We start from the raw sequence: 22838 nt of genomic DNA, 5'->3' as shown, positions 1-22838 counted from the left end.
AATTTGTAAGTATATTTTAAATTTGTTGTTTTCCTTTGTTTTGAATTTTTATTAACCATGGCTCTTTTTGTAGGTGGTTAGAAACAAAATTTTTTTTTTTTTTTGGAGAGGAAAAGGCATCAAGCAGTGGATTTTTGTTTTTCCCCATCATTTATTTCACTTTGTAAGTATATTTTTAATTTTTTGTTTTCCTTTGTTTTGAATTTTTATTAACCATGGCTCTTTTTTTTAGCTATTTGAATTTTAATTGGAGGTTCCTGCTTACAAATTTTCTATGATTTGTGGGGGTTCTTGGCTTTTAAAATTTTATCTTGGGTAAGTTTGTTAATGAATTGTTTAGTTGTATGTAGTATTGTTCATTTATGTATGTTTCATTGTTTTTTTTTTTTTTAGGTACCCTGTGCCCCCCTTTTATGACGTGTGTTTTTTTTTTATACAATAAATTTCAATATAAATTGCTTAAAAATAAATATGTAATAATATTTTAAAAGTATTATTAAACCAGAGAAAAAATGAATTACTTAAAGTTATTTTAATTATTCTACCCCTTTTTTTTTTTAATTTTGTTCATGTTCGTAAATTAAAATATTATTTTTTTGTTATTTTTATGTTGTTTTTTTTTTTGCTGTTTTTATTTTTTTTTGTTTACTCCTATTTAATTATATTTTCTTTAAATTAGATTTTTGTTATTGTTATTTCTTTTTTATCCTTTCCTAAACTGGTTCGCACATATTTTGGAGGAATAATCTGAGGGGATGCTTCTATGGAGTTCATCGGAGAATTCTACATCGTTCCCGGATCTTTTTTTTGTCTACTCTTGGAGTTCCAGTTTTACTATGTCTAAACCATGACATTCTTGAGAATTGGATACAATTTTCGGTTTGAAAGCGATTTGTTGCTTATCGACCGTAAAAAAAAATGAACTAGTCCCCTATAAAAGATTATTAGTTAATTTAAATTATTAACTTATTTTTTATTAGTTAATCTTATCCCATATTAGATTATTAGTTGATTTTTTACTTTTGTATATGTATGTGCTTTAGGGCTTGCATGTATTCTTATACATGTTAGTGTTAGTTTATTATTATATAAAATCTTTTTAATATTTAAATTGAATTAGTTGATAGTTGGTTAGTTTTATTCTTTAGTTTTTTCTTATTTGTATATTGTCTTAGATTAGTTTAAAGTTAGTATTGTTTAGCTTGTTAGTTATTATATTTAAGCCTTTTTTACAAGATAAATTATATACATTTTGTAAAATTGATTTAGCTTCTCTTTTTTTTTAGGGTATATCTATGTATTTAATTTCGGGTAATTCTGCGTATCGTAATTTAGAAATTGGGTTTTCTAGTGCGTTATTTTCTTTTCGTAGTATATTGCTTGTTGTAGGTTTATTTTCCTCTTGACATTCTTTTCGTTGTAGTATTTCTTGTTTAGTGGTTGAAGGTGGTGGTTGTATTTGTTGATTTTTTTTTAAACTGCTAATGCCTTGGCTGTTGGGTCTTTGTCGCGATGGGCTGGACGGTATGGCGTACATTTGTTGCGTTTCTGTCTCGTTGTCTTTTCTTTTTTGTTTCAGGCAGCATAAAATTTTTTTTTGGTCTTTGACGCAATTTTTTTATAGTCAAGTAAATTATGATTATTATTATTACAGTTGTTAGTGTTCCTATTATGGAATTCGTGTATTGGTATTGTTCCTTTTTTCCAATTGTGTGTAAACTTTGAATTTCGAGTCCTTTTTCTATTTCCTGTAATTTTTCGTCGGTTTCCATTTTTCTCCAAATTGGTCGAATTTCATTTGATGTGGTTGTTTCCTTCTTTGGGTTTATTGTCTTTAGAATGGGTAAGATTTCTTCTAGTTTTAACTCTATTTTTGGTGTATAGATGTATTCTTGGGGGTTGTTTAATATTTGTAGTGTAGGTAATTTTATTGTGTCAGTCTTTAATGTACATTTTGGTGACAGTTTAATAACCCCTATTTCTTTTAGCTGAAAAGTTTTGACTTTTGTTTTAGGGCAGATAAGGTATGCGGTTTCTTCTTTCGTAAGAGAATACAACCAATTTCCTGTTGTGATTAAAGGTTCCCATAGTGGTTGTTGATTTTTGGTGATCCGGATGTCACAGCTTCTTAACGTGTTATTGTTAGGTTCTCTTAATAATTCTGATTCGCAACTTGGTGCTAAAATGATATCATAGATTCCTTGAGTAGGATAACATACATATCTTTCTTCTACTAATTGGCAATTTCTTAATTGCTCTTCTTCTAAATAAAAATAGTGTCGTCCTTCAATACTTGTAGCTATATATTTAGAGTGGGGGGTGATATATGCTCTGTTTCCTACTGTTCCTATTGATTGTAATACAGGTAATTCATGCATTTTGTATAACAAATATTTTTCTTTTTCTAAGAGAGGAATGTCGAGAGTTATCATTAAATTTTCTCCTTTTACTTGTATCCCTATTTTTGAAATTTCCGTTATCGTTGCTACATTCAGGTTGTCTATATGCATAGGGTATTCCTGATTTTCTAAGAATTTATGTGCTTCGGTTGCTATTGTTTTTATTTGTTCGTTATTTAATAGTTTCGGGTGTAATTTTCCTTCTAGGGCTTTGAATATGACGTTTAAAGTTTCCTCTAGTCCATGTTTGTAGGTTTCTATTTGTTCATTCCATTGTCTAGATGTTTTTTGTAGTTGTAACATAAAATCTGTAGTAGTTAATTTGGATTCTATGTCGAGCATATCTTCTTCCAGTTTGTAAAGTCTTTTTCTTTCTTCTTCTGATCTATTATGTTGTTGCTGTGCTAAGTCGTATAAATTTTGTAAGTCTGTTCGTACTAGGTGGGTTTGTTCTCCCACTAAGTGTGATATGTTTTTCTGTGCTTCGTTTAGTTCCGTAAAAAGTTGTTCATATCTTTCTCCATCGTCGTAAGTTAAAATTCCTATTGTTGGTCCTGCTATTTTTCCTATAAATCCTATTAATGGCGTATTTCGTTTTTTCCTATTTTGAAATGAGAGTTCCTTATTTGCATTTGGTTTTTGTTTCAATTCTTGTATGAGTTCCATTAATTGTTCACGAAGTAGTTTAGCTACAGTTATTTCTTTATTTAACATCTGGTATTCCAAAAAGTCGTCGCAGCTTATTTTCATTGTTTTTTCACACAATGTTTCCATTTTCTTGTATTCTATTTCCAGATTAGGTAAATGTGTTTTAAATGTGTCTGTGTCCAGTAAGACTACTGTTCTCCATGTTCCCGAAATTCGTTGTAGATTTGGCATCAGTTCATAAAATATTCCTGTATTTTTGTTAAGAGTCTTTATTGAAATAAAAGGGTCTATATCATTTGTCCCTATTACTTCGATCATTCCTAGTATTACGATGCATATTTTAACATAGTTCTCCATTTCTGTAATCAAAATTAAATTACGTGTTTAGCTTTTTTTTTTATATTTATTTAATGGTTAGTTTCTATTGCTAATTTTGCTAATCTATCTGCTTCTTCGTTTCCTATTATTCCACTATGTCCTGGTTCGTATATTAATTCTACTTCTAGGTTATTTATACTATTTTTCATTTTTACAAAGTCCTTTTTGCTTATGACTTCTCGTTTTCGGCATGTTTTCCAACCGTTATTTTCCCATTTCGGTAACCACTCTTTTATCCCATATATTACAAATTTAGAGTCGGTGTGTATCCTAATTTTCTTATATTTTAATTTTTTTAAAATATCTAAAGCTCTTATTATGGCTTCTTATTCAGCACTATTATTAGTTTGTCTGTTACATGCTTTGTCACTGATGTTTAGGGAGTGTTCTTGGTTAAACCAGATTCCTATTCCGGCTTGTGCATTGGGTTTACCATTTGCTTTACAAGCTCCATCAGTATATACATGTACATAGCCATCTTTATCTATTCTCAAACCCTTTTTATCATTTTGTCAAGAGTATGCTTTTTTGACCTGATCTTTGTGTTTTCGAAATCTTTTCTTTTCTGCGTCACTAAGTATCAAATTATTTTTTTCTGTTATCCCTACTACTTCATATGGTCCATAGTAATAAGGGGAGAATTTTCCGGCTCTAACTTCTTCTTTCACGTCTACCAAATCTCCTATTTTTACGTCCAAAGGTTTTGTTTTACTGCTTAATTTTTCTTTAACTTTTTCTTTTGACTGGATCAAATTTTTGGCTACTATTCTTCTTATTTCGATTAGTCGTACTACTAATTCTCTCAGATAAAATTCGTATGTTTCCATTTCTCTCTCTGTTGGAAATATGGAGGGGGTGCGGGCAGTTTTTCCAAAAACTACTTCGTGTGGGGTGAATTTCGTCGCTTCGTGGACTGAGGTATTGTAGGCAAACATGGCGTAGGGTAATAATCTGTCCCAGTCGTCAAAGGCATTTGCGTAATGTCTGATAAATTCTGCTAAAACGGCATGACTGCGTTCCAAAGCTCCATTTGTTTGAGGGCGGTAGGCTGTGGTAGTAACTTGTGCTACTTTAAATAATTTTGCTAGTCGTCGTAATAAATTGCTTGTAAAGGATCTTCCGTGGTCCGTCAGCAGACATTTGGGTGCTCCATATACTGAAATTAGGTTAGTAGCTATTACATTTGCTATCGTTGTTGCATTTATATCCGGTATTGCTACGAAAATGCAATATTTACTAAGCTGATCTTGCATCGTTAAGATGTGACAATTTCCATTAGCTGTAGTCGGAAGTTTTCCTACCGTATCTAGGGACACTTTGTCCCATGCGTCTAATGGTGTGTCGGTTATTACCATGGCTTCTTTATTTTTAGTTCTAACGATTTTCTTCTGTGCGCAACTTCTACATTTCCTTATGTATTCTGTGATTTCCTGCCTTAATCCTGGCCATGTATATTTTTCTCGTATTCTATGATACGTTTTGTTGACTCCTTTGTGTCCTGCTATTAAACTATCGTGATATTCTGCAATAATTTTCTCTCTAATATTTTCTGGGGGAATTATCGTTTTCCCGTAACATAAGGCTATCCTAATATTTTCTTTTAGAAAAACTCTTGCTAGTTGTTCTGTCCAATCGAAATTTGATTCTTCTAACATTTCAACGTGTCTAGGTACGCGTATTTGTTCAATATTGTCTTTTTGAAGGGTGTTTTTTAAATTGTTCAACGCGTTCACTAGTTCGCTTTTGCTCACAGTGTCGTCATAATTTTTGGAAATTATTACTGTGTAAACTTTGTTTTTTCCAAATTCAGTGACTAATATTTGTCCCTTTTTTGGTTTTTTTGATTTCATTTCTAACAAGTCTATTGCTCCTATAGCGATCATTAATTTGGCTGTATAGTCGTTCGGTTCCAAATCTGATGCCATGAAATGTACATAGTTGTCCCTAACAGCAGTAATTGGTTCTCGGTCGTACTGTAATACCTCTAATTTGTTTAGTGAATTTTCCGTTGGAGATTCTGTAGAATTCTCTATTTTCGGGTAATTATTTTCGATGTACGGTATACTAATTCCTAGACCGAGTTCTAGCTGAGGTTGTATTTCTTTTTCTGTCTTGTCCGTATTTGTGTCTACTAATTTTCTTGGAAAAACATGTTTCTTTCTATTTTCAACTTCTTCTCTTAATTCCGTTTCCTCTAAAATAGTTTTCTTTAAATAGGGGGTTGATCGAGCTTTAGGTAACTCTAAACGTAAAGGGGTTTCAAAAGTCACAGATTTTCTTTTTGTTTTGTCTGTAAATGGTTTTTCCTGAGTTTTCTCTACATAGCTGTCCTGTTTTGGGAGTTTTGTAGCTATGTCCCGTAATTCTTCTATGATATCTTCCATGCCCCTTGATTCTTCCGGGAGTTCATCATCTGTTTTTGACGCTTCTTGTGTTTCTTCTTCTGCTTCATTATCAAACATCTCATTGTCCCAAAAATATGATTCGTGGTCCACTAACGATTTGTCGAACCTTCTTATTGAATCTAAAACGCCTTTTAATGTTTCTTGATCTACTCCTTCCGGTTGTAGAGTATCTTCTTCTATTTCTTCAGATTCACTATTTTCTTGATTTTCGCCTGAATTTCTATTTGTCATTGTTTCCGCAGCTTCCTGAAAATTTTCCTCTTCACTATCAGAACTGTCTACGGGGGGATCTACTTGTATGACTATTTCATTTTCTTTAACTTCCTTTACATTTTCGTCTCTATTTTCTTCTTCTTCTTCACTTTCCGAAGAGTAATCTTTTGATGTTGAAGGTTTATCTATTAATGAAGGTAACACACTGTACTGCTTTCTTAATATGGGTGCTGGTTCTGGGTCCTCGATTATTTCATCCTCTGTAGTTGAATTTTCGTCTACGTCATCAAGTTTTATTTTATCTTCATGTTCCGTTTGATTATTCGTTCCTACGGGTTTTGAAGTTTGACTCCTGAGTCTTTTTGCAATGGGACGGTCATCTGTATCTATTTCTATTATTTTTTGTTTTGTTTTTCCCGGTGGTCTCCCTCTTTTTGGTTTCTCATAAGGGCCTACTTTCTTTTGTTCCTTTATAGTAGAATCTGATTTTGACCTGCTTCTAAAAGGAAGATTTGATTGATTTTTAAAAGTCCCTACATTTCCCTTTTTCTTTTTGTTATCAACAAATAATTTATCTAGTTTTTCGTCTGCCTTTTTATTATATTTTCCTGCGGCACTACTTATGGGGAATGCTTTAATTTCTGTTTTTCTTGGCATTTCTTCCTCCTCTTCCGTACTTTCTGAGGATTGTAATTCGCTAGAATCCGTGTCGGTAGTTTCTTCTTCTTCTACACTGCTTTCTGCTTTTCCTACTGGATTTTCCGATAAGGCTGGCAACCAACGATTTATTTTACCAGGCTTGCACACAAAATCGTATTGATAATCTTGTAATCTTAACAACCATTTTGCCATTCTTGTAGTTGGTTTAGTCGCATTGTTAATTATTTTTAAGGGCTCGTGATCACAAGACAATATAAATTTAGTACCATATAAAAAGGGTCTAAAATGTTGTAAAGCTTGTATTACTGCTAGACATTCTTTTTCTGTCGTATCGTAATTTTCTTCTGCTCCAATCAGAGTTTTTGAAAAATAGGCTACGGGCAAGTCGATTCCGTCCTTTTCTTGTGTGAGTACTGCACTGACAGCGTGCTCAGATGCATCAGTAGTCACTCTAAATATCTTTTTAAAATCTGGGTGTAATAAAATCGGATTTTTACACAAAGCTTTCTTAAGTTTTTTGAAACTTTGTTTTTCTTCTGTGTCCCACTTAAATATTTTATCCTTTTTCAATAAACTATATAAAGGTTTTGCTATTTTCGCGTAGTCCTTTATAAATCTTCTGTAATAACCTGTTATGCCTAGGAAACCTTTTACTGCCTTGGGTTTTTGTGGAGTGGGGAAATCTTTAATTGCTTCTATTTTCTTTGGATCTGCTCTGATTCCTTCTGCACCCACAATGTGTCCTAGGTAAGCCACTTCTTTTCGTAAAAATTCGCATTTTTCAGGTTGTAATGCTAACTTTGCTTTTCTTAATCGCTCAAACAATCGAGATATTGTTTTGTCGTGTTCTTCTAATGTATTCGAAAACACAATGATATCGTCTAAGTAAACAAATAACTCTGCTCCTTGTAATCCTGACAGGACATTATCCATGAGCCTTTGGAATGTAGACGCTGCATTTTTAATTCCCATTGGCATCCTTTTATATTAATAGTGTCCTCGACCGCAAGAAAAGGCTGTTTTATGTTGATCCTCTTCGGCTGTCCCTATTTGGTGATAACCCATCGCTAGATAAAAACGGAAAAATATTGCGCCCCTCCTAATCTTTCCAAAATATGATTTATTAAAGGTATGGGGTAGCTTTCCCCCACCATTTTTTCATTAAGGGCTCGAAAATCTATTACCAGCCGCCATTTTTTATTTCCATCTGCATCACCCTTTTTAGGTACAATTAACACTGGTGAATTGTAATTAGATTTAGAATGTTTTATTAAATCGTTTTCGTCCATTTTATCAATCAATTTCTTTCCTGCTTCTTCGTATTCGGGCGGTTGTCTGTACTGCTTGCATTTTACCGGATTTTCGTCGGATGTAGGAATGTAATGTTTTACTAGTGGTGTGACTGGCAATTTGTCACCTGGCAAGTAAAATCTGTCTTGCCCCATTTTTACCCATTTTTTAACATAATTATTTTCTTCTGGATTTAAATAATCTAATTTTAATGTTTCTAAAATTGTTTTTGTTCGATTTTCTGCTAATTTCTCACTCTGTATATTTTTTATTTTTTCATCTTCTGCTATTTCGAAGGGTAGCAGTTCTTGTGGGGAAATTGAAACTGTAATGTCTCTCTCTGTAGTATTTATTGCCATTATTTTACATTTTCCTTGTTTTTGAGTTACAAGCGCTTCTCCTAGAAATATCCCTTTTCGAGTTTCTATTTTTGGTAAATATCCTTCTTTCAAATCCGTTTTTAGTACTGGAATTTCTACCACTTGTCTACTTCTAGCTTTAATACGCAGAACCTTAGGTTGTATTTTTATTTCCCTTTTTATTTTGGGGATTTGTTGACTAGGTTCAGGATAAGTAATCCTTGGTACAGGTTTCACTTCCTCTGCCAGATCCAAATTTGCTTGTGTAGATTCTTGGTCGATAAATGGAATAGGTTCAGTAGGTCTTGACTCTGTTACCACACTATTATAAAAAAAATCTATCCTTGATCGTTCTGCTCTTAAAAAGGGTCTTCCTAAAATGCCTTGGGATTCGATTGGAAAGGCTTCTTCTACTACATGGAAAAGGTGTTTTTTATTATATATTTCAATTTCTAATGTCCCTAAAGTGTAGACTCTATCTGTCGTAATACCAGTGATGTGAGATATATCAGCGGTAGAAACTGGTGCACTGCCCTTTAAAGCTGTTTCTTTTATTACATTTATGTCGGCCCCTGTATCTATAAAAAAATTTGCTTTGCCATTGAACAGATGTTCTCCTTCTATTTCCGTTACTGGTGATTCTATCATTAGCTTTTCTACTTTGTATAATTTGCATGGTTCTGGTAAGGTAATACTCCGGGACGCAATTGGTTTTGAGAGTTCATCGGCGCGTCCGTCTGACGAACTTGTTGCCAGTTTAAATTTTCGGTTCTGTTGTTTGTTTGTAATGAACTATTCCCACCTTGGTTATACTGATTGTTTCCATAGTTTCTGTAATTTCCAAAGTTCTGTCCTCTCCAATTTCCTTGAGTATAATTCCTTGTGTTTGATTGACCTCCTTGGTATGTATTACTCCTATATCCGTTTTGACCATAATTCCTACCGTCAAATAACTCCCTACTTCTTGTGTTTCTTTGTCCCCATGTATTACTTCTTGGTTGCTCGAATCCATTGCTATGATTATGTCTAGCCGTATACGAGGTGTATCCTTGTCGATTATTTACCCCTCTTTCTTCTTGAGTCTGTTTTGCAAAAAGAAAAGCTTGTTCTAAGCTAGCAGGGCGTCGAGCTTCTATAATATTTGAAATTTCTTCTGGCAGTGCCCTAACGAATTGTTGTCGAGCTACATCTTCTACTATAACCATTGTTGCATTGGCTACTGCAGGATATTTATTTTGTGCTGCTCCTCTTGCGCCACTCAAATATCCTTGTAGTCTATCATGTAATTTATGAATATCTTCTTCCCTATGCATACGTAATTTGGTAATTTCTACAAAATAATGTTGGAAAGGTAATCCGGGGGCGAATCTTTCTATTAATAGGTCCATTAAGTCAGTTATTCTCGGAAACTGTTTATTTAGGGTACATTTCCTTGCGCTTCCGTGTAATTTTCCTAATACTCCCGCTATGAAAGTAGGTTGACAGATCGGTGTTAACGAGGAACTAGCATATACTACATTTTGTATGAAATCTTGTACACTCATATTTTCTCCATCAAAATAAGGAACATTATTTACTGCCTGTTGCACTGTTAACGAGTGTGCTAGGGCTTGTTGCACGAGGATTTGTCCTTGCCCCTGATTCTCTACTGCCATTTCTCTTAGATTTACCGGATTTGCCGTAAAACCTAAATCAGTTCTATTTCTAAACATTTCGGCTAATGTTGTCGCGTTTAAATTTTCTCCGCCCCCTGCTTCTTCTCCTGGTCCTGCATTTTCCACTCTTCTTTCTTGGTCTCCTGGAGGAGGTGTGTTTTGTCCGTCCATTTTGGTTTCCCTTTTTTTTGGATAGAGCTCTTTTTTAATTGTTGATTTTTACTGACTACTGGTTATATGAAAAACCCCCGAAATAATAGTCTAATAAAGGGTGAGAAATCCAGCCACTTCCTCCTGCTGTTTTCCAACCTATCACTGCTAAATTAATATTTTGTAAACTTGGCAACACTGGCTCTATAACTTGAAAATATACTTCTTGTTCTTCTATTTCTATTAATACACCACCAAAAATTCTAACTTGTTCCCCAAGTACCGTTCCTACTTCTACGTCGCAAGGCCAATATTCTACGTTTAATATTTCTGCTGAAATGAAATTACTTTTTGTCTCTGTAGTTACTATTACTTGTGTTTGTCCCTCAACAAAGTCTTCACTAATTATATTTTTTAAAATTCTAATAGGAATAGTTGCTTGTACAAATTCGTTAAATTCTGCAGACATTTAAAAAAAAAATATGTAATTTCTTTAATTTTCATCTAAATTACCATTAATTTTTTGAACTGCTGATTATATAAAAAGAAGGATAATGTTACAATTTTCTCTCTATGTTAAAATAGCTTAATAAGTTTATTTATTATTAATAAAAATTTTTTTAAACAACCGAAACTAGGTACACAAAGACAAAAAAACAAAATAAGCTTAAACTCTTTTGTAATACCTGAATTATTTCCTTTTTCTCTTTAAAGTATCCTTTAAATTTGTTCTTTAATAATTTTTATCGACCTTGCTCTTTAACGTAATCTGATCTCATTTCTATTTTAATCTTATATTCGAATTCATTAACTTCGCTACACTACCTTATTCTCGCGAATTTTATTTTTTGCAAGAGACGCATTTCTAATGATTCAGTTATAGTTTTGTAACTTCCTATATCCTTTTTTTTAAATTTTCATGATTATTTTTTTTTTGTGACTAAATTATTCTCGGAGAATAAAACTCTTTTTACTAAACCTGCTTAATTTTTATCGAAAAATTTTTTGTATTAACCTCATTCTAGTGGGGTTTTTCTTAGCTCCTGAATTATTAAGCTTATCAATTTTAGTTTCCCATTCAATTATACCTGCGTTCTAACCTAAATGATTAGTTTTAAAAAATAAGTTTATTAAAATTTATATTTTAGTACCCGTAATCTAATATGGAATATTAATTTTGGTGATTTAAACAAAGATTTTAAAATTAATCCTCTCACTTGCCCAAGTGGCTACACACTTCCGGCAAGGTTAAGTCAAGGAATTGGGCGCGGTTTGTTAAAGAAACCAGAGCTTGCCGTCGCAAGGGTAGTTACTGTTCCCTGTGTTCAACTTTAGTGAACAAAAAAATCTCTTTTACCGCACTTTTCAAATTTGATATATTTTTCTCCTGTGAAGAAACAGATAGACAATTTTATAAAATAGAATTTTCAATGCATATGAACATATATAAATATTTATATCTCATAAAATATATTAACCTTTTGTGTTAATGTGTATAGTGTAACCCTGTGTGTATAATCAAAATATATATATATTTTTTTTTTTTTTAATTTTTTTTTTTTTTTAGTTATTAATATTTTTTGGATTTTTAATATCTTCTATTTCCCAAGAATAAAGAGAAAGAATCCCACCGCTGCCACCAGTTTGTTAAAGTAGGATTTAGAAATTTAATTTTAATTTTTAAAACTTTAACTTACGTGTCCTTCGGACAAAAGAAATTGTAAAGGTAGTGGATTCCCCCTCAACTTAGTTATTGATTCAACTAAGAGGTTGAGAACCCTACTCTTGAATAAAATGAGAAGATAGAAAAATTATTAGGATGTTTGAATTGAAACACAAAATTAAGATAATAACAATTAAATGTATATATTTTGCCCAAAGTGCCTATTACAGATAAATCTAATTTTATGTGTAAGACGAGTAAGTGTGTCTATGTGAATGAAGTATAAGTGTATGTTGTGACACGTAAGATCTTTACTCACTACTGGGTGATTCTTCCTTGGTAATACGAATCCAATGAATGTGTCTTGTCTTTATATCCGCTTCACGATGTTCTTCCGAAAAATTCAGGAAATACCAAATCTAGGTTCACTAGATTGATATTTCGCTGTGAACTTTAATATTCTTTTTAAGTTGCACAAAGTTTAAGATCTGAACCTCGTAAATAAAGGATGTCTTCTAATATATATTTGAAATTAATATTATTTATTTTTATAGCTTTACTTTATTTTCCTTTTTGATATAAGAGTCTTTTACTTTACTTTGATCACTTTAATTCTTTTATATTCCTTTCACAAATTCCTTTATGTTTATTCTTTATATTTTTTTATATTCAATTTCATTTATTTTATTTTCAATATTTTCTTTTATTTCTTTTATCCTTTTTAATTATATGACTTTATTTTATTCTTTATATTTCAATTATATATTTTCCAATTCAACCTTTTTTACTTCTATTTATTTATATTTTTCTCAATTAAATTCACTTTTCTTAACAAACTTCTTATTAATTTCTTTGAACTTCTGAGATCCTTTTATACAACACGGCCAATTGCCGGACTTAGGTTTGCCTGGCCCAAAAATGCCGGCTACAACTACAGGCTACAACGGCCTGGACTAAACTGCCCAGATTTCCCTATGTCGATCACTTTTATTGAAAGACAATTTAGTGGGAGAATTCATAGTTAACGTGGCTGTTGCTAAGCCGATTTCTGCAACCTTGCAGATTTAGGCAGTGGCGTGATCCGAGTTCGGTGACTTGGATGCACCACTCCTTATATTGAACTATTTGCTTGCCTTTGATAATTTCTATCCATTTCTCAAAATAGTAAATAAGCTGTTTGTGAAAGAAAGGAATTTATTGAGAAGTATTGTATTATATTCTTAAGTTTTTTTTTACTTTAAAAATTGTCAAACTCAAAAAAACATTAAATTCAATCTTTATGTAGAATTGGAATTTTTGTCAAATTTGGGATACCTTGGATTAAAATTACCAAAGTGAAGAGTGTCCCTTTTGTGAAATTACAAAGGGTTGTTTTTCGTGTAAATGTTTTGAAGCTTGTTAACAAAATCTGTTGTTGTGTATAATTCGTTGTTTATAATTCGGTTTTTTAAGTATTGTAAATAATTATTTATGATATAAAAAGTTACGGAGTTCGGCCGTAACAATTATTATAATTATTATTATTACAATTATTGTAATATATTTATTATAATAATTTTGATTATAATTATTTATCTCAATTATTAAAATGTGTTTATTATAATAATTATTATTATTTATTGCAATTATTATAATTATTTATCACAATTATTGTAATATATTTATTATAGTAATTATTATTATAATTATTTATCACATTTATTATAATATATTTATTAGAATTGTTATAATATATTTATTATATTAATTATTATTATAATTATTTATTGCAATTATTATAATTATAATTACTATAATTATTTATTGCAATTATTATAATTATAATTATTATAATTATTTATCACATTTATTATAATATATTTATTATAATAATTATTATTATAATTATTTATTAGAATTGTTATAATATATTTATTGTATTAATTATTATTATAATTATTTATTGCAATTATTATAATTATAATTACTATAATTATTTATCACAATTATTGTAATATATTTATTATAATAATTATTATTATAATTATTTATCACATTTATTATAATATATTTATTATAATAATTATTATTATAATTATTATAAGTATTATAATTATTTATTACTAATTAAATTCTGCAACCCGTGTAATGCTCAAATAATTTGTCAGAGACATCTACAGGGTTTATTCTATATCTTAATTGTACAATTTCCCTTCTATTGAAATCGCAACTCTTGGCCCCAAAATGCTGATCGTCTTTTCTTTCTGTAAATTGCTTTTTCCGTGAATTGACAACTTAACTATTTCACACCAAATACTTTACCTATTCATTCATGTGAAGTATCATCCACGGAAAATCATTCCGATACAAAAAAAATTGTTTTATAATATGTATATTAAAAAATTATATTTTGTTAAAGATCTAATTTAATATTATAATTTAATAAAACAAATTCCATTAATTTTTGTATTAATTATAAATTCAAGGTCATTATCTGATCATTTTGCATAAGGTATGTTACGTCCGTAACTTCTTATTTAATATTCTTGAGTCAACTACGTATTTTCTTAAACCACTTCGGCGGCATGGCGTTCCAATTGGCGTTCCATGAGTAAGTGGCAGAAGCGGCACAAAATGCGAAAATGGCGTTCCTACTTGAACTCGATTTCAAAAGTCTGTAGTCAAGTTAAACTTGCCAAAATTAAATATTCTTATTATTTAAGATAAATGAAGATGAATAGACCAAAAAAAATTATTTTTTGGAGGTGTTAAATGGTTTTATAAAGGTTTTAATGTAGCCAATTTTTAACACTTTTTACGAATGGCGTTCCAATAGTCACATAAAATAGTTCACAATATTGGATCCGCCTATTTGAATTTTTGAAAATCAATTTAAGATTCATAATCTCAAATAATAAAAAACATTTGGTTTGGTAAACTTAATTTGTTTACAGAGTTTAGAAATCAAGTTTAAATTGGAACGCCATTTTCGCATTTTTTGCCGCTTCTGTCACCTACTCACGCGACGCCAATTGGAACGCCATGCCGCTGAAGTGGTTAATATTCTTGATTGAACTATGTATTTTCTATAATATTCACGTGTGTATGTGTATGTCATATATTATTACATTGTATTTAGTACATTTTCTATAAATATGATATTTGTTATTATATATTTTCTATGTATTTCCAACAAATTAATAAGTTATAACAAATCCAAGAAAGAGAAGTTATATTTTAAATAATGTAAAAGGAATAACGATTACGCATCAATTTGACAACCTTCTGCAAACTAGACCACATCCGGTGACGTATCGCTGCACCTACCTGCACGTGTAGCATTTCGGCACGTATAATATTCGTGAACCACCTCGCATTAGAAATTTGATATAAAAAGGGGTAGCATCTTCGATAGAGCAGAGAGTATTTTTTTGGAAATCAACCTAATAACATCTTTGAAAGAGAGTATTTTTCTGAACATCAACCATAACACATCGAAGTCAACTTAAGTGCAATCCCAGTATACAGTTTAGAAGATAACTAAACTACATCCCCAAGTATATTTATGAGACCAAGTTCGGTACAACAATTAATAAATTCACTCATTTAACTACGAGCAATAAGTGATAACCCAAGAAAAATTAAATTGTTTTCACGTTTCAAAATCAAATATTGAACAGTATTTCTAATTTCTAAACATCGAGATTTGCTTTGGAGGCGACAGTCTGGAAGAAGAGTAAAATCCCCAAGAATACAATACACTAAATCCCATTAGTGTAAACAACAAGGCTAATATACAACCATTAAGGACACCAACCACAGCCTCCTTTGTGTCTACTTCTTATAACCACTTCAGATCGGAAATCGAGATAACAATCACCAGTTTTCAACACCTGCAATAATCGTTATTCCAAAAGTAAGATTTTTATACTCATTGTGTTTCTGTACTATTGTCAATTCTTTTCTTTCTTGGTTGGTTTTAAATAAATATTTTCTCACAACATTTAAAAGGCTCATTGACTTATCCTCATCTCAAATTAGATTCAATTTCTGAAACTAATTTAAAACGAGGAATGTTAGGTATATTTAAGAAGGTTTCAGTTTTGACGTAACAGGTAAGATAATTTTACAAAATTTCACTGGTCTTTATATTTTTAAAAAATTATCAATTTTCAATTAAATAAAATTTATTCTTCAAAAAATAGTAATTTTCAACAAATAAAAAATATGTATAAATGTGTATATATAAAAATGGGAAAATTATATATACCTAAAAATTAGAAAAAATACATTCGAAAATTGAATGCATAATTAATGTATGTAAATATTTTTCTGATAAAAAATTTGATTGATTATAATATCACAGTAATTCCCAAGAGACAAACATAACCTCAGTTTTAATTGACTAAGGAAATTAATTTATACGACAATGTTATAATTCCGAATAATATTATAAAATACCGACATTAAAGAGGAAATTTGAATAAATTTTACAAAACAATTAGTAATTTATAAATAATTTTCTATTAATTAATTTAATAATTACAAATTAAAAGATTTTTCGTCAACACGTGTGTTCAACGTCATCGTGGGGGACGCATGATTATTCCCCAAATGTCATTTTTTCGAAATGTCATTTTACCGAAATGCACTTTTGCGAATAGTCATTTTTGCGAAAATCCAATTTTGCGAAATGTCACTTTTGTGAATTGTCATTTTTTCGAAAAGTTATTTTTGCGAATCGACATTTTTACGAATTGTCAATTTTACGAAAAGAAATTTTTATGAATTGTCATTTTTGCGAAAAGCCATTTTTGTGAAAGTCATTTTTACGAATTGTCACTTTTGCTAATCGCCATTTTTACGAATTGTCATTTTTGCGAATTGTCATTTTTTCGAAAATAGCTTTTCGAAAAAATGACAATTCGCAAAAGTGACATTTCGCAAAATTGGCTTTTCGCAAAAATGACTATTCGCAAAAGTGCAGTTCGGTAAAATGACATTTCGGAAAAATGCCATTTGGGGAATAATCATGCGTCCCCTTATAAGATTTTTTTTGTGTAATAATTTGTTGCTGAATTACTCCCCTTTAAGAAACATGTAATGAAAAATTACACAGGTCAACAAAAAAAGACTTACTTTTTTTTTATGAGATAGCGGAATGGTTTCCTATGTATTTTTGGACGCTGAACACGATCCCGACTTCCAAAATTGCCCATCACGTCAGGATTTTGAGAAAAGTGGGGGTAAAGACCCCAAAAACGCTTTTTTGAGGAATTTCAACATTTATTTTCTCTTTAACCTGACGTGCTAGAGACTTCCACAAGGTCTTAAATTAAAGCTTGTAATGTGCACTAAAAGACCAATATCCATAAAATAAAAAAAAATTAAAATTTTTTTCAAAAAATGGGATTGAAGACACCAAAAATTTGTGTTTTTGGATTGCTTTAATAGACTTTTTGCAATTGCTTGGATTCGCATGAAAATGGTTACTTGGGGTTTTTGGGGTCGCTGATTACGAATCCGATATTAGTTTGCAAAAATTAAAAATGGCGGATTCGTAATCAGCGACCCCAAAAACCCTGAAATAACAATTTTCAAGCGAATCCAAGCAATTCTTAATTCTTACATCTGCCATCTTGGTTTCGCCGTTTTAAATTTTTGCAAACAAATATTGGATTCGTAATCAGCGACCCCAAAAACCCCAAGTACCCATTTTCAAGCGAATCCAAGCGATTGCAAGAAGTCTATTAAAGCAATCCAAAAACACAAATTTTTGGTGTCTTCAACCCCATTTTTTGAAAAAAAATTTAATTTTTTTTATTTTATGGATATTGGTATTGTAGTGCACATTACAAGCTTTAATTTAAGACCTTGTGGAAGTCTCTAGCACGTCAGGTTAAAGAGAAAAGAAATGTTGGAAATCCTCAAAAAAGCGTTTTTGGGGTCTTTACCCCCACTTTTCTCAAAATCCTGACGTGATGGGCAAATTTGGAAGTCGGGATCGTGTTCAGCGTCCAAAAATACATAGGAAACCATTCCGCTATCTCATAAAAAAAAAGTAAGTCTTTTTTTGTTGACCTGTGTTACGAATCTGAAATTAGTTTTTTATAATTCAAAATATCTGGTTCAATATGGTGGAAATTTTTAAAAATTTATTGTATTTGTTTGAAACTTGTTAATCTGACATCAGTATGATAATTTTTGGTGAAATCAAATTTCGTTAAATACCCTAAAAAACTAATGTCAGATTCGTAACACAGCCTCACAAAAAAAAGTGTCGTGCGCGGCAGACCAGACTAGTCATTTCCTATGTATTTTGACGCGCTGAACACGAATCCAAAGTCCGTTTTGCTCCATCACGTCAGGATTTTTTTCTAACCTCAAAAAATCTGTCGGATTTTGAGAGGTGGGCTATTTTTTCTTAAATTAATGGATTTACTTCAAACTTGGTAACTAGGGGTTTTTTTGGTCGCTGATGACGAATTTGAAGTTAGATTTTCAAAATTCAAAATGGCGGATCCAATATGGCGGACGAATTTTTTAAAAGTTAATGGATTTACTTCAAACTTGGTAACTAGGGGTTTTTTGGGTCGCTGATTACGAATCTGAAGTTAGATTTTCAAAACTCGAAATGGAAATTCTTATATACATAAGTAAGGTATTCACGTCCTTTTATGGTAGCGCACTCTTTTGTCCTCAAAGGATCTGTGTAATGGTTTTCGTTTCAAATTGGTGCCTCCAGGTACAATATCCCTTTTCAGCATCCAACAGTAGTCGAACATCATATTTACATCCCATCTTCCTTGATAACGACGCTCAAATTCTTTAAGATCTTGAAGGAATCGTTCTCCTTGTTCTTCATTGTAATCTCCCAAATTTTCAGGGAATCAATCCCGATGCGAGTCTAAGTAATGCATCTTTATGCTCATTAAGCATCCTAACTTACCAAAATTTTTAATCATATCACTAACTATTTGCTCCCAATTTTCACTCTTGTGATTACCCAGAAAATTTTCGACAACTGCTTTGAAACTAAGCCATGCGGCTTTCTCCTTTTTATTCATCTTAGTGATAAATTGCTCACATTTTAACAATTTGCGAATTTGTGGTCCGTCAAAAACCCCTTCTTTTAGTTTCGCATCAGATTTTTCTAGAAACTTTTGTTCCAGGTATTTAAAACAGTTTCCTTCTTTATCTAAGGCTTTGACAAATTGTTTCATTCCTCCTAGTTTCGTGTGTAAGGATGGAATTATCATCTTTGAAGGGTCGATTAGGGGATTTTCTATTATATTTTTTGAACCTGGTTCGAAAGAATTTCTTTTTGGCCATTGTTTTTTAATGTAGTGATTTGCTCGATCTCTACTGTCTCACAAACACAGGAAACATGTTGTTTTTGTAAAACCTGATTGTTGTCCAAGTAGTATGCTTAAAATCTTAAAATCTCCACAAATTTGCCAGTTGTGTTCTCGGTATCTAATTTTATCCAAAACTAGTTTCATATATTCATAGTTTTCTTTCATTTCCGTTGAATGCGCTATTGGAATTGGAGCATAAATATTAGTATTATGTAGTAGTACTACTTTTAAACTTCTTTTCGAAGAGTCAATAAATAGTCTCCAATTTTCATCTTTGTATATATTTGTTTTTAATTTATTCATGAGTCCGACAACATCTGAGCAATATACCAACGACGGATTTTCATCTTTTGTAAAATATTGTCGGAATTCTTTTTCTCTGTCTCGATAAAAGCTAGCTGTTGTGCCTTTTGATAACAAGTTTTTCTTCTTCAACACTGATTCTAGGTGTTCTGCACAATCCTTCGGCAATTTTAAATCTCTAATGAGATTGCTAAGTTCTTCTTGGTTAAACGTTTGTCGAATCTTTATCTCCTGTTCATCATACGGAAGGTAATAGTCGTCCTCATCATCGGTTCTCATGTCTTTATTTTCAAAATCTAGAACATCTTTAGTTGAACTGTCAATTTCCAAGGTTTTGGGAGAAGAAGGTGGATTGCATGAAATTTCTGGTTTTTTTTACAGTGGGGACATTAGCATACAATATGTTCTTTTTATTTTTGTTATTATATCCTTGCACATTGGTGTTGCAAAAATAACAATCTTTTTGATTTAATGGTTTTTCCCACAAAGTTGGCTTTATAAACTTTAGTTTATCCTCTTTTTTATGATTCCAACGAGTTAACATTGTGTAACAGGAACTACAAATTTTGTGTGGAACAAAATTTTTATCCTGATTGGTTATCTCAAGATCAAAATAATCTTTGTAGATCTGTTTGATATTTTCATTTATTGATTTACGATTTTTGGGGACATCGAATTGTCCACATATGTAACAAAATGCATCTGCATTGCTGTCGCATAAGTGTTCCGACGTTGTTACTGCAAAATTAAGTTTTGAAGCCTTTGGAGTTTTATTATTGTTTTGATTTTGAGAAGCCATGATTTATGTGAAAACCTGCACGTTAGGGATCCTGTCCCGATCGCAGGTGAGTCCGCCGTCCTAGGGGTGATAACCCTCATACCTCCCCAGGCCTAAGTATGAGAGCTTTCCGACTTTGACGAGGACAAAGTCAACTCGTCGTCGGACATACTACGGCATCATCCTCACACCCTAACGTCCCCCTGCAGGGCAGCGCGCCTACGCTGGCTTTGTTACTTCGATAAACAGGAAGCGAATCATTCTACACATCCCCTTTCGGGGCAGTTGTCATCGCCTACTACATTTATCGAAGCAGCAGGATTAGTATTGTGCTGAAACACAATAAAAGTGCAAAGCGTACAAGGTAAACAATGTATTTTTAAGGAATAAGATAGTGAAGGATAGAGGATATTAAAGTTCCTTTTTATCTCGTTGCTTAAAAATTTATTATTTAACTTTTACATCTTATTGTCACATTATTACCTCAATGAAAAAAGTTTTGTGCATTTGCCGAATTGATCTCTATGATGCAATGAGACCCAACTGTCAGTTCTTGAGAGTAGTTCATTACAAAAAAAAAATTACAGTTCCCGCTACACAACACTCTACCAAAAAATCTTTCGGAGCAGCCAAACGGAAAAAATTTCTGTGCACTGTTTATCTCTATATGTGCACCAATGGTCCTTAATTACAGTACAAATCTTACACTTTGAAAAGGGATCATATACGGCCCTTTTTAGAGACAGCAAACGCACTTCCATCGGACAACCTCTGCATCAACTGCACTGGAACACAGGTCTCCTCAGAGGTGGGCAGGTTATTCTAAAATGTAACGCTACAAACTTGATGGGGAGTTGTTCCAAATGACTTCCAGATTCCAAATTTTCAAACCGATAAATCGTACCTGATCCTCTTTTCGAATTATCTCTTGTACAGATAGTCGGAAACTTGAAAAATTTATTATCTTAATGTGGAAGCTTTGATTCAGGAGACTGCTGATTTTTCGTTACTAAAAATTTTTTAGACAAAGATTTTATAGATAATTATGGTTCCGAATTGTCTCTTCTTCAATAAACTTTTTGATTTTTTGAATTTGGACACGTCTGTCACATGGTAAAATGCTATATATATATATATATGAATATATATATAATTTCAGAAGCCTGCAAAAAAATAAAAATTTCCGTTGTCTGAGATCGAGAAGTCATTTACCGTAGCTTTTGGTGCGCTAAATCCAAATTAACATTTAACTAAAACCTTCCATCACGTCAGGATTTTGAAAAAAATTGGGGGTAAAATACCCAAAAATCATTTTTTAGTAGTTTTTAAAAAAGTGATTGGATTCTCTAAGAATTTGTTACTCGGGCGTTTTCGGAATCGCTGATTACGAATATGACGTCAGATTTTCAAAACTCAAAATGTTGGATATAATATGGCGATCGACTTTTAAAAATCGATTTGATTTGCCTAAAACTCGTTACTCGAGGGGTTTCGGGGTCGCGGATTAGGAATCTGTCGACAGATTTTTTTATTTTGACATTATATTCGTAATCAGCGACCCCGAAACCCCTGAGTAACAAATTTTAAACCAATTCAATCATTTCTTAAAACAGGTGTATTTACAAAAACTAAAAGTGATTTTTGGGACTTATAAGGGAGAGTGGGGTAATACGGGGTACCGGCCTTATTTAACAAACGAATTAACCAATCGCGATTATATTTTACATAATACTGCACCGAGACGATAGTTTCTTGTTTACAAAACCTAAAAGCCATGAGAACAAATCTTTTATCTGTTTTACTAAAAAAACTGTTTTCAACGATTTTCTTGGGAATTTTTCACTTTTTTAGGAGGTGTCTATTATTTAATAATAACAGTTAATGAACTATATAAAATTTTTTATAACTGGCAAGGGTTACAGAAGAAGGGAAGCATGTTTTTTCCTTTGTTGAATCGTAAATTGTAGTAATTAATCATTTTATTCAATTTCGTAGGTGCGGGCAAGATAGGGTAGGGAAGATTGGGGCAAGACGGGGTACACAAATGAAGCAAAAGAAAAGAGAAATAAGGGAAGTTAAGAAAACTACTTAAATCAAGACTGAATAAAATAAGAGTGACCAAAAAGAAAAAAGCTTGTTATGTTAAATCAATAATTAGCGATGGTAAAGTGGAAAATACACCTTGTCTCTATAAATTGTAATGGTTATTATTTAGACTCAAATGAAGGCTGGGCTGCTTGTTCTGTCTGTGGCCAATGGGCTTTGTGCAGTTGTGCTGGTGTCGATGACGAAGATAAAGATGCAACCTATACTTGTAAAATTTGTTGACAGAAATAGGTTGCTTTTTTAGTACCGCGCCGGTGGGGCAAGATAGGAAGATTTGCAATTTTTTCTACATTATTAATTTTATGATTTTTTAAGAAACAGATGGCCTTTGTACGCCTTTATTACTAAAGACTGATTCCCAAAGATGGTTATTAAATAAAATAATAAAATATATATTCGATAATTTTCGTTTTTTTGCGCTTTAAACCGTAAGTACCCCGTCTTGACCCACTGTCCCCTACCCCCACTTTTCTTAAAATCATGAACATAATTAT

The 22838-nt window shown here is 31.8% G+C and overlaps 1 long non-coding RNA gene across 1 annotated transcript; it reads left to right on the top strand.

The window, feature by feature from the left end:
* Nucleotides 1-507, top strand: LOC122504605. Its single transcript, XR_006301850.1, has 3 exons — nt 1-163; nt 233-315; nt 394-507. It is a non-coding gene; the product is annotated as an uncharacterized LOC122504605 (long non-coding RNA).
* The last annotated feature ends 22331 nt before the right edge of the window (nt 508-22838 follow it).

This window comes from Leptopilina heterotoma, unplaced genomic scaffold, assembly GCF_015476425.1.
Source record: "Leptopilina heterotoma isolate Lh14 unplaced genomic scaffold, ASM1547642v1 Lhet_307, whole genome shotgun sequence".
In the NCBI taxonomy this organism is placed as follows: domain Eukaryota; kingdom Metazoa; phylum Arthropoda; class Insecta; order Hymenoptera; family Figitidae; genus Leptopilina; species Leptopilina heterotoma.
This window is presented reverse-complemented; position numbering and strand designations above follow the sequence as displayed.